Here is an 18,235-nt window from a genome sequence, read left to right as displayed (position 1 = left end):
CTTTAAATTAAAATTACAATATAACTATATTTAAATAAATAAAAACTTACCTCTGAAATAAAAATAAACCTAACAAACTATAAATTAACCTAACCTTACTATAAAGTTAAAATTAAAAAAACTACCAATTAAAAAAATCTAAATTACAAACTTAAAAAACCTAACATTACGAAAAAAATTAAAAGATCTAAAATTACAAAAAAATAACACTAAACAAAATTACACCTAATCTAATAGCCCTATAAAAATAAAGAACCCCCCAAAATAAAAACACCCCCTAGCCTACAGTAAACTACCAATAGCCCTTAAAAGGGCATTGCCCTAAGTTAAACAGCTCTTTTACCTGTAAAAAATACATAGTCCCCCCAACAGTAAAACCCACCACCGAACCAACCCCCCAAAATAAAAAAACCTAACTTTAAAAAATCCTAAACTACCCATTGCCCCTAAAGGGGCATGTGTATGGGCATTGCCCTTAAAAGGGCATTCAGCTCTTTTTAATTGCCCTTAAAAGGGCTATTAGCTCTTTTTCAAATTGCCCAAACCCTAATCTGAAGAAAAAAAAAAAAACACTCCAAAAAATAAAAAAAAATACCCAACACTAACCCCAGATTATCTACTCACGGTTCCTAAAGTCCGGACATCCATCTCCATCCAGGCGGCGACATCTTCATCCATCACAGGGGCGTCTTCTATATTCATCCCGGCGGAGTGGCGAAGGCATCCAGCGCGGACTATCCTCTTTATACGGTCCCCGCCGTACACTGAAGCTTCAATGCAAGGTAGCCGTTTCAAAATGGCGTACCTTGCATTCCTATTGGCTGATTTGAATTTGAAAAATCAAATCAGCCAATAGGAATGCAAGGTATGCCATTTTGAAACGGCTACCTTTCATTGAAGCTTCAGTGTACGGCGGGCACTTACTCAGCAGTTGCAGTTTACCCATGCCGGACGTCTCACAGATACCAACTCTGCTGCACCGCCAGAAACAGCTCGCTGGAGTCGAGTTGCTGCAGTCTGTGCCCCCTTGTGTTGGAACTTGCGAGTTGCGACACCAGGGAGTCTCATTCACTCCAGTCAGTCACAGTAAAACTCGCAGGAAGAGTCTACTAACATTGAAGCCTGAGAGCTAACCAGGAAACGGGAGCAGTGCTGGGTACTACAGCTGTCATGCTTGTGATATAAAGCAGTCTGTGTCTGTGTTTGTGACAACTGACATACAGGCCCGGGCCACCAGGATTTTTCACAGGATCCCGGTGGCCCAATCTGGCCCTAGTCTCCATGGTCAACAAAAGAAGTTGAGTAGACATGATCAGCGTCATATCCAGAGGTTGTCTTTGGGAAAACAATTTATGTAAGAACTTAACTGATAAATTCATTTCTTTCAAGCATTACCAATTTGTTGCTCTTCCTTTGGCCTAGCAACAGCTCCAAGGATCTTTTCAAAGGTTCTCGGTGCCCTTCTCTCTGTAATCAGGGAGCAGGGTATTGCCCCTCACCACACCCACAATTCAGTTTAACGAATAGCCAAGAAGTGGGGTGATAAGAAAGGAGCGAAAGCATCAAAAATAAGGAATTGGAATAATTGTGCTTTATACAAAAAAATCATAACCACCACAAAAAAGGGTGGGCCTCATGGACTCTTGCTAATATGAAAGAAATGAATTTATCAGATAAGTTCTTACTTAAATTATGTTTTCTTTCATGTAATTAGCAAGAGTCCATGAGCTAGTGATGTATGGGATAGCAGATACTCCACGCAAGAGTCACTAGAGAGGGAGGGATAAAATAAAGACAGCCAATTACGCTGAAAAAATAATCCACAACCCAAAACGAAAAGTTTTAATCTTATAAAGAAAAAACCCAAAATCAGAAGCAGAAGAATCAAACTGAAACTGCTGCCTGAAGTACTTTTCTACCAAAATCTGCTTCAGAAGAAGAGAAAACATCAAAATGGTAGAATTTAGTAAAAGTATGCAAAGAAGACCAAATTGCTGCTTTGCAAATCTGATCAACAGAAGCCTCATAACTAAAATCCCAGGAAATAGAAACTGACCTAGAAGAATGAGCCTTAACCCTTTGAGGCGGGGTTTTACCCGACTCCACATAAACATGATGAATCAAAGATTATAACCAAGACGCCAAAGAAATGGCAGAAGCCTTCTGACCTTTCCTAGAACTGGAAAAGATAACAAATAGACTAGAAGTATTTCTGAAATCTTTAGTAGCTTCAACATAATATTTCAAAGCTCTTACTACATCCAAAGAATGTAAAGATCTCTCCAGAGAATTCTTAGGATTAGGACACAATGAAGGAACAACAATTTCTCTACTAATGTTGTTAGAATTCACAACTTTAGGAAAAAAATTAAATTAAGTCCGCAACACCGCTTATCCTGATGAAAAATCAGAAAAAGAGATTCACAAGAAAGAGCAGATAACTCAGAAACTCTTCTAGCAGAAGAGATAGCCAAAAAGAACAAAACTTTCCAGGAAAGTAATTTGATATCCAAAGAATGCATAGGCTCAAACGGAGGAGCCTGCAAAGTCTTCAGAACCAAATTGAGACTCCAAGAAGGAGAGATTGACTTAATGACAGGCTTGATATGAACCAAAGCCTGTACAAAACAATGAATATCAGGATGATTAGCAATCTTTCTGTGAAAAAGAACAGAAAGAGCAGAGATTTGTCCTTCCAAAGAACTTGCAGACAAACCCTTATCCAAACCATCTTGAAAAAATTGTAAAATTCTAGGAATTCTAAAAGAATGCCAAGAAAATTAATGAGAACAATTAATGAGAAAGACTTCCAGACTCGGTAATAGATCTTTCTAGACACAGATTAATGAGCCTGTAAGATAGTATTAATCACTGAGTAAGAGAAACCTCTATGACTAAGTATTAGGCGTTCAATCTCCATACTTCCAAATTTAATGATTTGAGATCCTGATGGAAAAATGGGCCTTGAGACAGAAGGTCAGACCTTAACGGAAGTGTCCAAGGTTGGCAACTTGCCACCCAAACGAGATCTGCATACCAAAACCTGTGTGGCCATGCTGGAGCTACCAGCAATACAAATGAACGCTCCATTAGGATTTTGGAAATCACTTTTGGAAGAAGAACTAGAGGTGGAAAGATATAAGCAGGTTGAAAATTCCAAGGAAGTAACAATGCGTCCACTGCTTCCGCCTGAGGATCCCTGGATCTGGACAGATACCTGGGAAGTTTCTTGTTTAGATGAGAAGCCATCAAATCTATTTCTGGAAGTCTCCAGATTTGAACAATCTGAAGAAAAAAACCTCTGGGAAGAGACCATTCGCCTGGATGTAACGTCTGGTGACTGAGATAATCCACTTCCCAATTGTCTATACCTTGGATGTGAACCGCAGAAATTAGACAGGAGCTGGATTCTGCCCATGCAAGTATCCGGGATACATCTCTCATAGCCTGAGGACTGTGAGTCCCCCCTTGATGATTGACATATGCCACAGTTGTGACATATCTGTTGAAAACACAGTCCAGGTTAGACGAACAAAGGAGGCCCCTTGAACTAAACGATGGTGATCCAACCACCAAGTCAGAGAAGATCGAACATTGGGATTTAAGGATATTAATTGTGATATCTTTGTATAATCCCTGCACCATTGGTTCAGCATACAAAGCTGTAGAGGTTTTATGTGGAAACGAGCAAAGGGGATTGCGTCCGATGCTGCAGTCATGAGACCTAAAATTTCCATGCACAAAGCTACCGAAAGAATTAATTAAGACTGAAGGTTTCGACAAGCTGAAACCTTTTTCAGACGTCTCTTTTCTGTTAGAGACAAAGCCATGGACACTGAATCTATTTGGAATCTCAAAAAGGTTACCCTTGTCTGGGGAATCGAGAAACTCTTTGGTAAATTGATCCTCCAACCACGTCTTTGAAGAAACAATACAAGTTGATTCATGTGAGATTCTGCAGAATGTAAAGACTGAGCAAGTACCAAGATATCGTCCAAATAAGGAAATACCGCAATACCCTGCTCCCTGATTACAGAGAGAAGGGCACCGAGAACCTTTGAAAAGATCCTTGGAGCTGTTGCTAGGCCAAAGGAAGAGCAACAAATTGGTAATGCTTGTCTAAAAAAGAGAACTGATAGTGGTCCGGATGAATTGGAATATGAAGATATACATCCTGTAAGTCTATAGTAGACATATAATGCCCTTGCTGAACAAAAGGCAGAATAGTCCTTTTTTTAGATATTTTTAGATCCAGAACTGGACTGAAAAAAATCTCTTCTTTGATACAATGAATAGATTTGAATAAATACCCCAGGCCCTGTTCCAGAACTGGAACTGGCACAATTTCCCAGCTGACTCCAGGTCTGAAACACATTTCAGAAATGCCTGAGCCTTAACTGTGTTTACTGGAATGCGTGAGAGAAAAAAATCTTCTCACAGGAAGTCTTACCTTGAAACCTATTCTGTACCCTTGTGAAACAATGATCTGAATCCAAAGACTTTGAATCAAATTGATCCAAACATCTATGAAAAAACGTAACCTGCCCCCTACCAGCTGTGCTGGAATGAGAGCCGCACCTTCATGCGGACTTGGGAGCTGGTTTTGATTTTCTAAAAGGCTTGGATTTATTCCAGACTGGAGAAGGTTTCCAAACGGAAGCTGCTCCTTTAGGGGAAGGGTCAGGGCTTTTGTTCTTTATTCTGACGAAAAGAAACGAAAACGATTAGCAGCCCTATATTTACCTTTAGATTTTTTTGTCCTCAGGCAAAAAAGGCTCCCTTCCCCCCAGAAACATTTGAAAATATTGAATCTAAATGAGAACCAAATAATTATTACCTTGGAAAGAAAGAGGCAGCAACGTTGACTTAGAAGTCATATCTGCATTCCAAGATTGAAGCTATAATTCTCTTCTGGCTAAAATAGCTAAAGACATATACCTGACATCAATTCTGATGATATCGAAAAAGGCATCACAAATAAAGTAAATTAGGGGGGGGCGGAGCCAGCAACGCTTGAGAGTGGACGCACATTTCTATAGCTCCAGCTAATATCGCTTTCAAACTGATTTAAAATGCTTCTCAAGGTAACCTATACCCTCTAAATATCGGAGAATAGAGGATAGACCTCTGCCTAATATTTATTGAAGGGTATGGTATGGCATTGATTCAGCTGATCCCAGTTAGGATCGGAGGCCTTCTTTGGTGCTGAGCGGGTGGCAGCCATCTTCTTATCCGCATGGTGAGGAAGATACCCTATACAGATTAACCTTTATTTTCCAGCGTGGCCTGAGACATTTCTTGCTATTACCCTAACCTTCTACATATGAGATGGTGGACGCTCATTGGATCTTAGCCGAGCTGAATAAGCTTCTAGAGTCCTATAGACATACTTTTATCACAGCTCCGGTCGGAGTCTCTGACTCTGTGGATACCGGTGAAGTACGGGAAGGAGTTTGCCTAAGCCTAACCAACAGTGACAGTGTCAGCGAGAGTGGTGATGCTTTGGGGCCCCAGCATCTACCGCATACCCCAGAACCTGTAACGAAGTTGGCCAAGTCCTTAGATACCGCTGCTTATGAAGGCTGGCCACCCGATCAGCGGAGTTGAAAGTTTAGATCCGGAACACAGCGCTCTCTATACATACCGGCCTTGGTCATCGGACAGAGCCCCTGCGTGTGAGCTGTTTTGCTTTTCCCATGATCGGGCATCTGGCCTGTGCTTATCTCCTTATAGAGGTCTCAAAAGAATAGACACAATGCTGGTTCGGTACATGCCGGATCCTCTTACCGCTGGAGGACTTGATGTACAGAGAGGGAATAGCGATGAACTCCTACTTTTCCACTGCTTGATGCATTACTTCTCCTCATCATCTTTCAGACAGGCCTATCCCAGGAGTGGTATGGGTTAGATACATGTTGGGACTGGACTGTTAATAATAGTTACACTTATTATTTGAAGGACTCCATCACGTTTTCCCTGGTATAAGCGTCATATATCATACTGGGGACATACACCTTTTATATGTATATAGTTTATCACTGATGTGAAGTTGAGCTGCATGTCCTACTGTTTGTCTTTCATGCTTTGATACTCATTGTGCTTTGCAAATATGGAGGGATAAGTATGCTAACATTGATATTACTTTATTTAACTGTTATTAATACTTTGGGCATTGTTTCTTCATCTTAGAGTATAGTTCCAACACTGGCTTATATGTCTCTCGCTCAGCACTTCTCTTGAAGGCCTGACTTCACCAATCACCAGACTATATATTGAGTCTCCATGCACCCTGAGTATGTTAAAGTAAGGCTCTGCCAGGTTACACTATATACCTCTTAGTCACAATCATACTTCGTGACCTAACAGCCTTAAATACATGCATGGTGAGGGGCTGGAATCTATAGGCAGTGCTATTGTATAACAACATGATGTTTGTCATGTTATTTAAGTGGGCTGGACCCATGTTAGCGCTCTTATCCTAGGCATCATGATCTTATACCATAGATGATGATCCTGATAGGCTTCCCCAAGCAACTATTTAATATATTGTATTGTTGTAATCCCCCTACCTGACCATATGTATTAGACCTATGTATATAGCTTCTCATACCGCTCACATTTGTTGCTTACTCAGTTATGTCTACTTGAGCGACTCTCTTACAAGCCATGTCCAAGAGGTATTAGATGCTCTTCTAGGGAGTAATTGTTCTGCTATACATCACATATTATTTGTAGTGTTGGAGTTTTATTCTATTAGTTTTGATGTTCACCTACTATGTTTTAGGAGCCTTTGTATTAATATCAACCCTGTTGGGTTTTAAATATGTAACCAATGTGCCACCTCTAGTTACTGCGCATAATCTTTGAGATTAGCTGCTGTGGGTTTTAATTCTTTGCCATGTTTGATATATTTGGCCCTTAACTACTTAATTCACCACCTCCCCCCCCCCATATACATAATATACCTATATATTTTACCCCACAACTCTGTCATACGAAAGACTGGTAAAAAAGAGCCTTGCATACTCATATACCTATTTTATTCTTTACTACAGTAATTGTGAGGCTAGAATTCCAATAAATTCAAATAGTGGTCTTCCCTATTTCAGGTAGCCTTCTGTTATTGCTTAAAATTTCAATTGGTTAGGGGGTCCAAGCATGACCCTTGATTAGAAGAGAAGGCTTCAATTTGTATTGGCGTAACTGAATTATGTTTCTGCATGATATTCTAAGTGTTCTCTATGTTTGTCATCTTGCTAGTTAATGTCGTTATTAATGCTAACATTTCTATTGCATTCCTTGTATACCCAGTGTTACACTATGTCTATGGCGATGACATTTATGATGTGTTTTAATGATAACTCTGTATGCCATCTTTTACCTCAATAAAAATTATTTAAAAATTAAAAATAAATAAATTAAGTAAATTAGCATGTTGAAGGAGTTAAACAATGCTATAAGCATTATGGTCTGACACTTGTTGCGCTAAAGCCTCCAACCAGAAAGTTGAAGCTGCAGCAACATCAGCCAAAGAAATAGCAGGTCTAAGAAGATTACCTGAACATAAATAAGCCTTCCTAAAAAAGGATTCAAGCTTCCTATCTAAAGGAAAACGAAGTACTATCTGCCGTAGGAATAGTAGTACGTTTAGCAAGAGTAGAAATAGCCCCATCAACCTCAGGAATTTTCTCTAAAAACTCTAATCTATCAGATGGTAAAGGGTACAATTTCTTAAACCTTGGAGAAGGAGTAAATGAAGTACCCAGACTATTCCATTCCCTAGAAATTACTTCTGAAATAGCATCAGGAACTGGAAAAACTTCTGGAATAACTACGGGAGATTTAAAAACTGAATTTAAACGCTTAGTAGTTTTAATATCAAGAGGACTAGACTCCTCCATATCTAATGCATTCAACACTTCTTTAAGTAAGGAACGAATAAACTCCATTTAAAACAAATATGAAGATTTATCAGTGTCAATATCTGAGGTAGAATCTTCTGAACCAGATAGATCCTCATCAGAAATAGATAAGTCAAAATGATGGCGGTCATTTAAAAATTCATCTGAAATATATGAAGTTTTAAAAGACCTCTTACGTTTACTAGAAGGAGGAATAACAGACAGAGCCTTCTGAATAGATTTAGAAACAAATTATATAACATTAACAGGAACATCCTGAACATTAGATGTTGAAGGAACAACAACAGGTAATGGATTATTACTAATGGAAATGCTATCTGCGTTTGATAGCTTATTATGACATTTATCATAAACAACAGCCGGTGGAACAGTTACCAAATGTTTACAACAAATGAACTTAGCTTTGGTAGAACCGACATCAGGCAGCGCTTTTCCAGAAGTAGATTCTGATCCAGGGTCAGGTAGAGACATCTTGCAATATGTAAAAGAAAAAACAACATATAAAGCAAAATTATCAAATTCCTTAAATGGCAGTTTCAGGAATGAGAAAAAATGCAAAATGAAACAAGCCTCTAGAAAACCAGAAGCAACTGAAAAGTGAGACTGAAATAGTGTGAAAAAAACTGGCGCCAAGTATGACGCCCACACATTTTGGCGCCAAGAATGACGCCCACACATTTTGGCACCAAGAATGACGCCCATATTTTTTGGCGCCAAAAAAACGTCCGCAATACACATGCGTCAAAAATGACGCAATTACGTGAAACAAATTTTTGCGCCAAAAAAGTCTCGCACCAAGAATGACTCAATAAATATAAGCATTTTCTGCACCCGCGAGCCTAACAGCCCGCAATTTTTAAAAAAAAGTCAATTGAAAATTTAAGGTAAGAAAAATAAAATTTATATGCATTTTCCCAAAAAAATGAAACTGACAGTCTGAATGAAGGAATACTGATTATCCTGAATCATGGCAAATATAAGTTTAAACACATATTTAGAACTTTACATATAAAGTGCCCAACCATAGCTTTGAGTGTCATAAAAAGAAATAAGACTTACTTACCCTAAGACACTCATCTACATATAGTAGATAGCCAAACCAGTACTGAAACGAGAATCAGTAGAGGTAATGGTATATAAGAGTATATCGTCGATCTGAAAAGGGAGGTAGGAGAAGAAATCTCTACGACCGATAACAGAGAACCTATGAAATAGATCCCCTAGAGGAAGACCATGGTATTCAAATAGGCAATACTCTCTTCACATCCCTCTGACTGCACTTTGAGAGGAAAACCGGGCTTCAGCCTGCTGTGAAGCGCATATCAACGTAGAATCTAGCACAAACTTACTTCACCACCTCCATGGGAGGCAAAGTTTGTAAAACTGAATTGTGGGTGTGGTGGGGGGCGTATTTATAGGCATTTTGAGGTTTGGGAAACTTTGCCCCTCCTGGTAGGAATGTATATCCCATACGTCAAAAACATAATTTATGTAAGAACTTACCTGATAAATTCATTTCTTTCATATTAGCAAGAGTCCATGAGCTAGTGACGTATGGGATATACATTCCTACCAGGAGGGGCAAAGTTTCCCAAACCTTAAAATGCCTATAAATACACCCCTCACCACACCCACAATTCAGTTTAACGAATAGCCAAGAAGTGGGGTGATAAGAAAAAAGTGCGAAAGCATATAAAATAAGGAATTGGAATAATTGTGCTTTATACAAAAAAATCAAAACCACCACAAAAAAAGGGCGGGCCTCATGGACTCTTGTTAATATGAAAGAAATGAATTTATCAGGTAAGTTCTTACATAAATTATGTTTTCTTTCATGTAATTAGCAAGAGTCCATGAGCTAGTGACGTATGGGATAATGACTACCCAAGATGTGGATCTTTCCACACAAGAGTCACTAGAGAGGGAGGGATAAAATAAAGACAGCCAATTCCTGCTGAAAATAATCCACACCCAAAATAAAGTTTAATGAAAAACATAAGCAGAAGATTCAAACTGAAACCGCTGCCTGAAGTACTTTTCTACCAAAAACTGCTTCAGAAGAAGAAAATACAACAAAATGGTAGAATTTGGTAAAAGTATGCAAAGAGGACCAAGTTGCCGCTTTGCAAATCTGATTAACCGAAGCTTCATTCCTAAACGCCCAGGAAGTAGAAACTGACCTAGTAGAATGAGCTGTAATCCTATGAGGCGGAGTCTTACCCGACTCAACATAGGCAAGATGAAATAAAGATTTCAACCAAGATGCCAAAGAAATGGCAGAAGTTTTCTGGCCTTTCTAAAACCGGAAAAGATAACAAATAAACTAGAAGTCTTTCGGAAAGACTTAGTAGCTTCAACATAATATTTCAAAGCTCTAATAACATCCAAAGAATGCAACGATTTCTCCTTAGAATTCTTAGGATTAGGACATAATGAAGGAACCACAATGTCTCTACTAATGTTGTTGGAATTCACAACTTAGGTAAAAATTCAAAAGAAGTTCGCAACACCGCCTTATCCTGATGAAAAATCAGAAAAGGAGACTCACAAGAAAGAGCAGATAATTCAGAAACTCTTCTGGCAGAAGAGATGGCCAAAAGGAACAAAACTTTCCAAGAAAGTAATTTAATATCCAATGAATGCATAGGTTCAAATGGAGGAGCTTGAAGAGCCCCCAGAACCAAATTCAAACTCCAAGGAGGAGAAATTGACTTAATGACAGGCTTTATACGAACCAAAGCTTGTACAAAACAATGAATATCAGGAAGAATAGCAATCTTCCTGTGAAAAAGAACAGAAAGAGCAGAGATTTGACCTTTCAAGGAACTTGCGGACAAACCCTTATCTAAACCATCCTGAAGAAACTGTAATATTCTCGGTATTCTAAAAGAATGCCAAGAAAAATGATGAGAAAGACACCAAGAAATATAAGTCTTCCAGACTCTATAATATATCTCTCTGGATACAGATTTACGAGCCTGTAACATAGTATTAATCACAGAGTCAGAGAAACCTCTTTGACCAAGAATCAAGCGTTCAATCTCCATACCTTTAAATTTAAGGATTTCAGATCCTGATGGAAAAAAGGACCTTGAGACAAAAGGTCTGGTCTTAACAGAAGAGTCCACGGTTGGCAAGAGGCCATCCGGACAAGATCCGCATACCAAAACCTGTGAGGCCATGCCGGAGCTACCAGCAGAACAAACGAGCATTCCTTCAGAATCTTGGAGATTACTCTTGGAAGAAGAACTAGAGGCGGAAAGATATAGGCAGGATGATACTTCCAAGGAAGTGATAATGCATCCACTGCCTCCGCCTGAGGATCCCGGGATCTGGACAGATACCTGGGAAGTTTCTTGTTTAGATGAGAAGCCATCAGATCTATTTCTGGAAGTTCCCACATTTGAACAATCTGAAGAAATACCTCTGGGTGAAGAGACCATTCGCCCGGATGCAACGTTTGGCGACTGAGATAATCCGCTTTCCAATTGTCCATACCTGGGATATGAACCGCAGAGATTAGACAGGAGCTGGATTCCGCCCAAAACAAAATTCGAGATACTTCTTTCATAGCCAGAGGACTGTGAGTCCCTCCTTGATGATTGATGTATGCCACAGTTGTGACATTGTCTATCTGAAAACAAATTAACAACTCTCTCTTGAGAAGAGGCCAAGACTGAAGAGCTCTGAAAATTGCACGGAGTTCCAAAATATTGATCGGAAATCTCACCTCCTGAGATTCCCAAACCCCTTGTGCCGTCAGATACCCCCACACAGCTCCCCAACCTGTAAGACTTGCATCTGTTGAGATTATAGTCCAGGTCGGAAGAACAAAGAAGCCCCCTGAACTAAACGATGGTGATCTGTCCACCATGTCAGAGAGTGTTGTAAAATCGGTTTAAAGATATTAATTGAGATATCTTTGAGTAATCCCTGCACCATTGGGTCAGCATACAGAGCTGAAGAGGTCGCATGTGAAAATGAGCAAAGGAGATCGCATCTGATGCGGCAGTCCTAAGACCCAACATTTCCATGCATAAGGCTACCAAAGGGAATGATTGTGACTGAAGGTTTTGACAAGCTGATATCAATGTTAAACTTCTCTTGTCTGACAAGGACAGAGTCATAGACACTGAATTTATCTAGAAACCTAAAAAGGTTACCCTTGTCTGAGGAATCAATGAACTGAATGGTAAATTGATCCTCCAACCATGAAATTGAAGAAACAACACAAGTCGATTCGTATGAGATTCTTCGAAAATGAGAAGACTGAGCAAGTACCAAGATATCGTCCAAATAAGGAAATACCAAAACCCTATTCTCTGATTACAGAAAAAAGGGGCACCGAGAACCTTTGAAAAAAATTCTTGGAACTGAGGCTAGGCCAAACGGTAGAGCCACAAAACTGGTAATGCTTGTCTAAAAAGAGAATCTCAGACACTAAAAGTGATCTGGATGAATCGGAATATGCAGATACACATCCTGTAAATCTATTGTAGACATATAATGCCCTTGCTAAACAAAAGGCAGGATAGTCCTACAGTAACCATCTTGAATGTTGGTATCCTAACATAACGATTCAATAATGACAGATCCGGAACTGGTCTGAAGGAATTGACCTTCTTTGGTACAAATGAAGAGATAAAATAAAACCCCAGCCCCTGTTCCAGAACTGGAACTGGCATAAATACTCCAGCCAACTCTAGATCTGAAACACATTACAGAAATGCTGAGCCTTTGCTGTGTTAACTGGGACACGGGAAAGAAAAGAATCTCTTAGCAGGAGGCCTTAACTTGAAGCCAATTCTGTACCTTTCTGAAACAATGTTTCTGAAACCAGAGATTAAGAACGGAATTGATCCAAATTTCTTTGAAGAAAACGTAATCTGCCCCATACCAGCTGAGCTGGAATAAGGGCCGCACCTTCATAGGTACTTAGGAGCTGGCTATAGGTTTCTATAAGGCTTGGATATATTCCAAACTGGAAATAGTTTCCAAACTGATACCGCTCCTGAGGATGAAGGATCAGGCTTTTGTTCCTTGTAAGGAAAGGAACTAAAATGATTATTTACCCTGGAAAGAAAGGGAAAGCAAAGATGACTTAGAAGACATGTCAGCATTCCAAGTTTAATCCATAAAGCTTCTCTAGCTAAAATAGCTAGAGACATATACCTGACATCAACTCTAATGATATCAAAAGATGGTATCACCAATAAAATTATTAGCATGTTATAGAATAATAATAATGCTATAAAATTATGATCTGTTACTTGTTGCTCTAAAGCTTCTAATCAAAAAGTTGGAGCTGCAGCAACATCCGCTAAAAATATAGCAGGTCTAAGAAGATTACCTGAACATAAGTAAGCTTTTCTTAGAAAGGATTCAATTTTCCTATCTAAAGGATCCTTAAATGAAGTACTATCTGCCGTAGGAATAGTAGTACATTAGCAGGAGTAGAGATAGCCCCATAACCTTAGGGATTTTTGTCTCAAAAAACTCTAATCTGTCAGATGGCACAGGATATAATTTGCTTAAACGTCTAGAAGGAGTAAATAAATTACCCAAATTATTCCATTCCCTGGAAATTACTTCAGAAATAGCATCAGGGAGATAAAACACTTCTGGAATAACTACAGGAGATTTAAAAACCTTATTTAAACGTTTACATTTAGAATCAAGAGGACCAGAATCCTCTATTTCTAATGCAAATAACACTTCTTTAAGTAAAGAACGAATAAATTCCATCTTGAACAAATACAAAGATTTATCAGCATCAACCTCTGAGACAGAAACCTCTGAACCAGAAGAACCATTATCAGTATCAGAATGATGATGTTCATTTAAAAATTCATCTGAAAAAAGAGAAGTTTTAAAAGACTTTTATGTATACTAGAAGGAGAAATAATAGACATAGCCTTCTTAATGGATTTAAAAAATAAAATCTCTTATGTTATCAGGAACACTCTGAAAATTAGATGTTGACGGAACAGCAACAGGTAATGTAACAGTACTAAAGGAAATTTTATCTGCATTAATAAGTTTGACATGACATGCAATACAAATAACAGCTGGAGAAACAGATACCAAAAGTTTATAGCAGATACACTTAGCTTGGTAGCTCCAGCACTGTGCAGTGACTTTCCTGAAGTAACTTCTGACTCAGTTGCAACGTGGAACATCTTGCAATATGTAAAAGAAAAAAAAAACAACATATAAAGCAAAATTGATCAAATTCCTTAAATGACAGTTTCAGGAATGGGAAAAAATGCCAAAGAACAAGCTTCTAGCAACCAGAAGCAATAAAAAATGAGACTTAAATAATGTGGAGACAAAAGTGACGCCCATATTTTTTCGCGCCAAATAAGACGCCCACATTATTTGGCGCCTAAATGCTTTTTGGCGCCAAAAATGACGCCACATCCGGAACGCCGACATTTTTGGCGCAAAATAACGTCAAAGAATGACGCAACTTCCGGCGACACGTATGACGCCGGAAACGGAAATAGAATTTTTGCGCCAAAAAAGTCCGCGCCAAGAATGACGCAATAAAATGAAGCATTTTCAGCCCCCGCGAGCCTAACAGCCCACAGGGAAAAAGTCAAATTTTAAGGTAAGAAAAAATGTTAAATTAAAATGCATTATCCCAAATATGAAACTGACTGTCTGAAAATAAGGAAAGTTGAACATTCTGAGTCAAGGCAAATAAATGTTTGAATACATATATTTAGAACTTTATAAACAAAGTGCCCAACCATAGCTAGGAGTGTCACAGAAAATAAGACTTACTTACCCCAGGACACTCATCTACATATAGCAGATAGCCAAACCAGTACTGAAACGAGAATCAGCAGAGGTAATGGTATATATAAGAGTATATCGTCGATCTGAAAAGGGAGGTAAGAGATGAATCTCTACGACCGATAACAGAGAACCTATGAAATAGACCCCTTAGAAGGAGATCACTGCATTCAAATAGGCAATACTCTCCTCACATCCCTCTGACATTCACTGCACGCTGAGAGGAAAACCGGGCTCCAACTTGCTGCGGAGCGCATATCAACGTAGAATCTAGCACAAACTTACTTCACCACCTCCATCGGAGGCAAAGTTTGTAAAACTGAATTGTGGGTGTGGTGAGGGGTGTATTTATAGGCATTTTAAGGTTTGGGAAACTTTGCCCCTCCTGGTAGGAATGTATATCCCATACGTCACTAGCTCATGGACTCTTGCTAATTACATGAAAGAAACGTAAGTTTTCTTTCATGTAAATGGCAAGAGTCCATGAGCTAGTGACGTATGGGATACAATACCCAAGATGTGGAAGTCCACAGAAGAGTCACTAGAGAGGAAGGGATAAAATAAAAACAGCTATTTCCAATGAGAAATTAAATCCCAAAAAATAATTTATTCTTATAAATAGAAGAATCAAACTGAGACAGCTGCCTGAAGAAGATTTCTACCAAAGACTGCTTCAGAAAAAGCAAATACATCGAAATGGTAAAATTTAGTAAATATATGCGAAGAAGACCAAGTTGCTGCTTTGCAAATCTGATCAACTGAAGCTTCATTCTAAAAAGCCCAAGAAGTGGCAACTGATCTAGTAAAAACATAATTTATGTAAGAACTTACCTGATAAATTCATTTCTTTCATATTAACAAGAGTCCATGAGCTAGTGACGTATGGGATATACATTCCTACCAGGAGGGGCAAAGTTTCCCAAACCTTAAAATGCCTATAAATACACCCCTCACCACACCCACAAATCAGTTTAACGAATAGCCAAGAAGTGGGGTGATAAGAAAAAAAGTGCGAAGCATATAAAATAAGGAATTGGAATAATTGTGCTTTATACAAAAAAATCATAACCACCACAAAAAAGGGTGGGCCTCATGGACTCTTGTTAATATGAAAGAAATGAATTTATCAGGTAAGTTCTTACATAAATTATGTTTTCTTTCATGTAATTAACAAGAGTCCATGAGCTAGTGACGTATGGGATAATGACTACCCAAGATGTGGATCTTTCCACACAAGAGTCACTAGAGAGGGAGGGATAAAATAAAGACAGCCAATTCCTGCTGAAAATAATCCACACCCAAAATAAAGTTTAACAAAAAACATAAGCAGAAGATTCAAACTGAAACCGCTGCCTGAAGAACTTTTCTACCAAAAACTGCTTCAGAAGAAGAAAATACATCAAAATGGTAGAATTTAGTAAAAGTATGCAAAGAAGACCAAGTTGCTGCTTTGCAGATCTGGTCAACCGAAGCTTCATTCCTAAACGCCCAGGAAGTAGAAACTGACCTAGTAGAATGAGTTGTAATTCTTTGAGGCGGAATTTTACCCGACTCAACATAGGCAAGATGAATTAAAGATTTCAACCAAGATGCCAAAGAAATGGCAGAAGCTTTCTGGCCTTTCCTAGAACCGGAAAAGATAACAAATAGACTAGAAGTCTTACGGAAAGATTTCGTAGCTTCAACATAATATTTCAAAGCTCTAACAACATCCAAAGAATGCAATGATTTCTCCTTAGAATTCTTAGGATTAGGACATAATGAAGGAACCACAATTTCTCTACTAATGTTGTTGGAATTCACAACTTTAGGTAAAAATTCAAAAGAAGTTCGCAACACCGCCTTATCCTGATGAAAAATCAGAAAAGGAGACTCACACGAAAGAGCAGATAATTCAGAAACTCTTCTAGCAGAAGAGATGGCCAAAAGGAACAAAACTTTCCAAGAAAGTAATTTAATGTCCAATGAATGCATAGGTTCAAACGGAGGAGCTTGAAGAGCTCCCAAAACCAAATTCAAACTCCATGGAGGAGAAATTGACTTAATGACAGGTTTTATACGAACCAAAGCTTGTACAAAACAATGAATATCAGGAAGAATAGCAATCTTTCTGTGAAAAAGAACAGAAAGAGCGGAGATTTGTCCTTTCAAAGAACTCGCGGACAAACCCTTATCTAAACCATCCTGAAGAAACTGAAAAATTCTCGGTATTCTAAAAGAATGCCAAGAAAAATGATGAGAAAGACACCAAGAAATATAAGTCTTCCAGACTCTATAATATATCTCTCGAGATACAGATTTACGAGCCTGTAACATAGTATTAATCACGGAGTCAGAGAAACCTCTATGACCAAGAATCAAGCGTTCAATTTCCATACCTTTAAATTTAAGAATTTCAGATCCGGATGGAAAAAAGGACCTTGAGACAGAAGGTCTGGTCTTAACGGAAGAGTCCATGGTTGGCAAGATGCCATCCGGACAAGATCCGCATACCAAAACCTGTGAGGCCATGCCGGAGCTATTAGCAGAACAAACGAGCATTCCCTCAGAATCTTGGAGATTACTCTTGGAAGAAGAACTAGAGGCGGAAAGATATAGGCAGGATGATACTTCCAAGGAAGTGATAATGCATCCACTGCTTCCGCCTGAGGATCCCGGGATATGGACAGATACCTGGGAAGTTTCTTGTTTAGATGAGAGGCCATCAGATCTATCTCTGGGAACCCCCACATTTGAACAATCTGAAGAAATACCTCTGGGTGAAGAGACCATTCGCCCGGATGCAACGTTTGGCGACTGAGATAATCCGCTTCCCAATTGTCTACACCTGGGATATGAACCGCAGAGATTAGACAGGAGCTGGATTCCGCCCAAACCAAAATTCGAGATACTTCTTTCATAGCCAGAGGACTGTGAGTCCCTCCTTGATGATTGATGTATGCCACAGTTGTGACATTGTCTGTCTGAAAACAAATGAACGATTCTCTCTTCAGAAGAGGCCAAAACTGAAGAGCTCTGAAAACTGCACGGAGTTCCAAGATATTGATCGGTAATCTCACCTCCTGAGATTCCCAAACTCCTTGTGCCGTCAGAGAACCCCACACAGCTCCCCAACCTGTGAGACTTGCATCTGTTGAAATTACAGTCCAGGTCGGAAGAACAAAAGAAGCCCCCTGAATTAAACGATGGTGATCTGTCCACCACGTTAGAGAGTGCCGAACAATCGGTTTTAAAGATATTAATTGATATATCTTCGTGTAATCCCTGCACCATTGGTTCAGCATACAGAGCTGAAGAGGTCGCATGTGAAAACGAGCAAAGGGGATCGCGTCCGATGCAGCAGTCATAAGACCTAGAATTTCCATGCATAAGGCTACCGAAGGGAATGATTGAGACTGAAGGTTTCGACAGGCTGTAATCAATTTTAGACGTCTCTTGTCTGTTAAAGACAAAGTCATGGACACTGAATCTATCTGGAAACCCAGAAAGGTTACCCTTGTTTGAGGAATCAAAGA

Source organism: Bombina bombina, chromosome 5 (assembly GCF_027579735.1).
Source record: "Bombina bombina isolate aBomBom1 chromosome 5, aBomBom1.pri, whole genome shotgun sequence".
NCBI lineage: Eukaryota > Metazoa > Chordata > Amphibia > Anura > Bombinatoridae > Bombina > Bombina bombina.
This window is presented reverse-complemented; position numbering follows the sequence as displayed.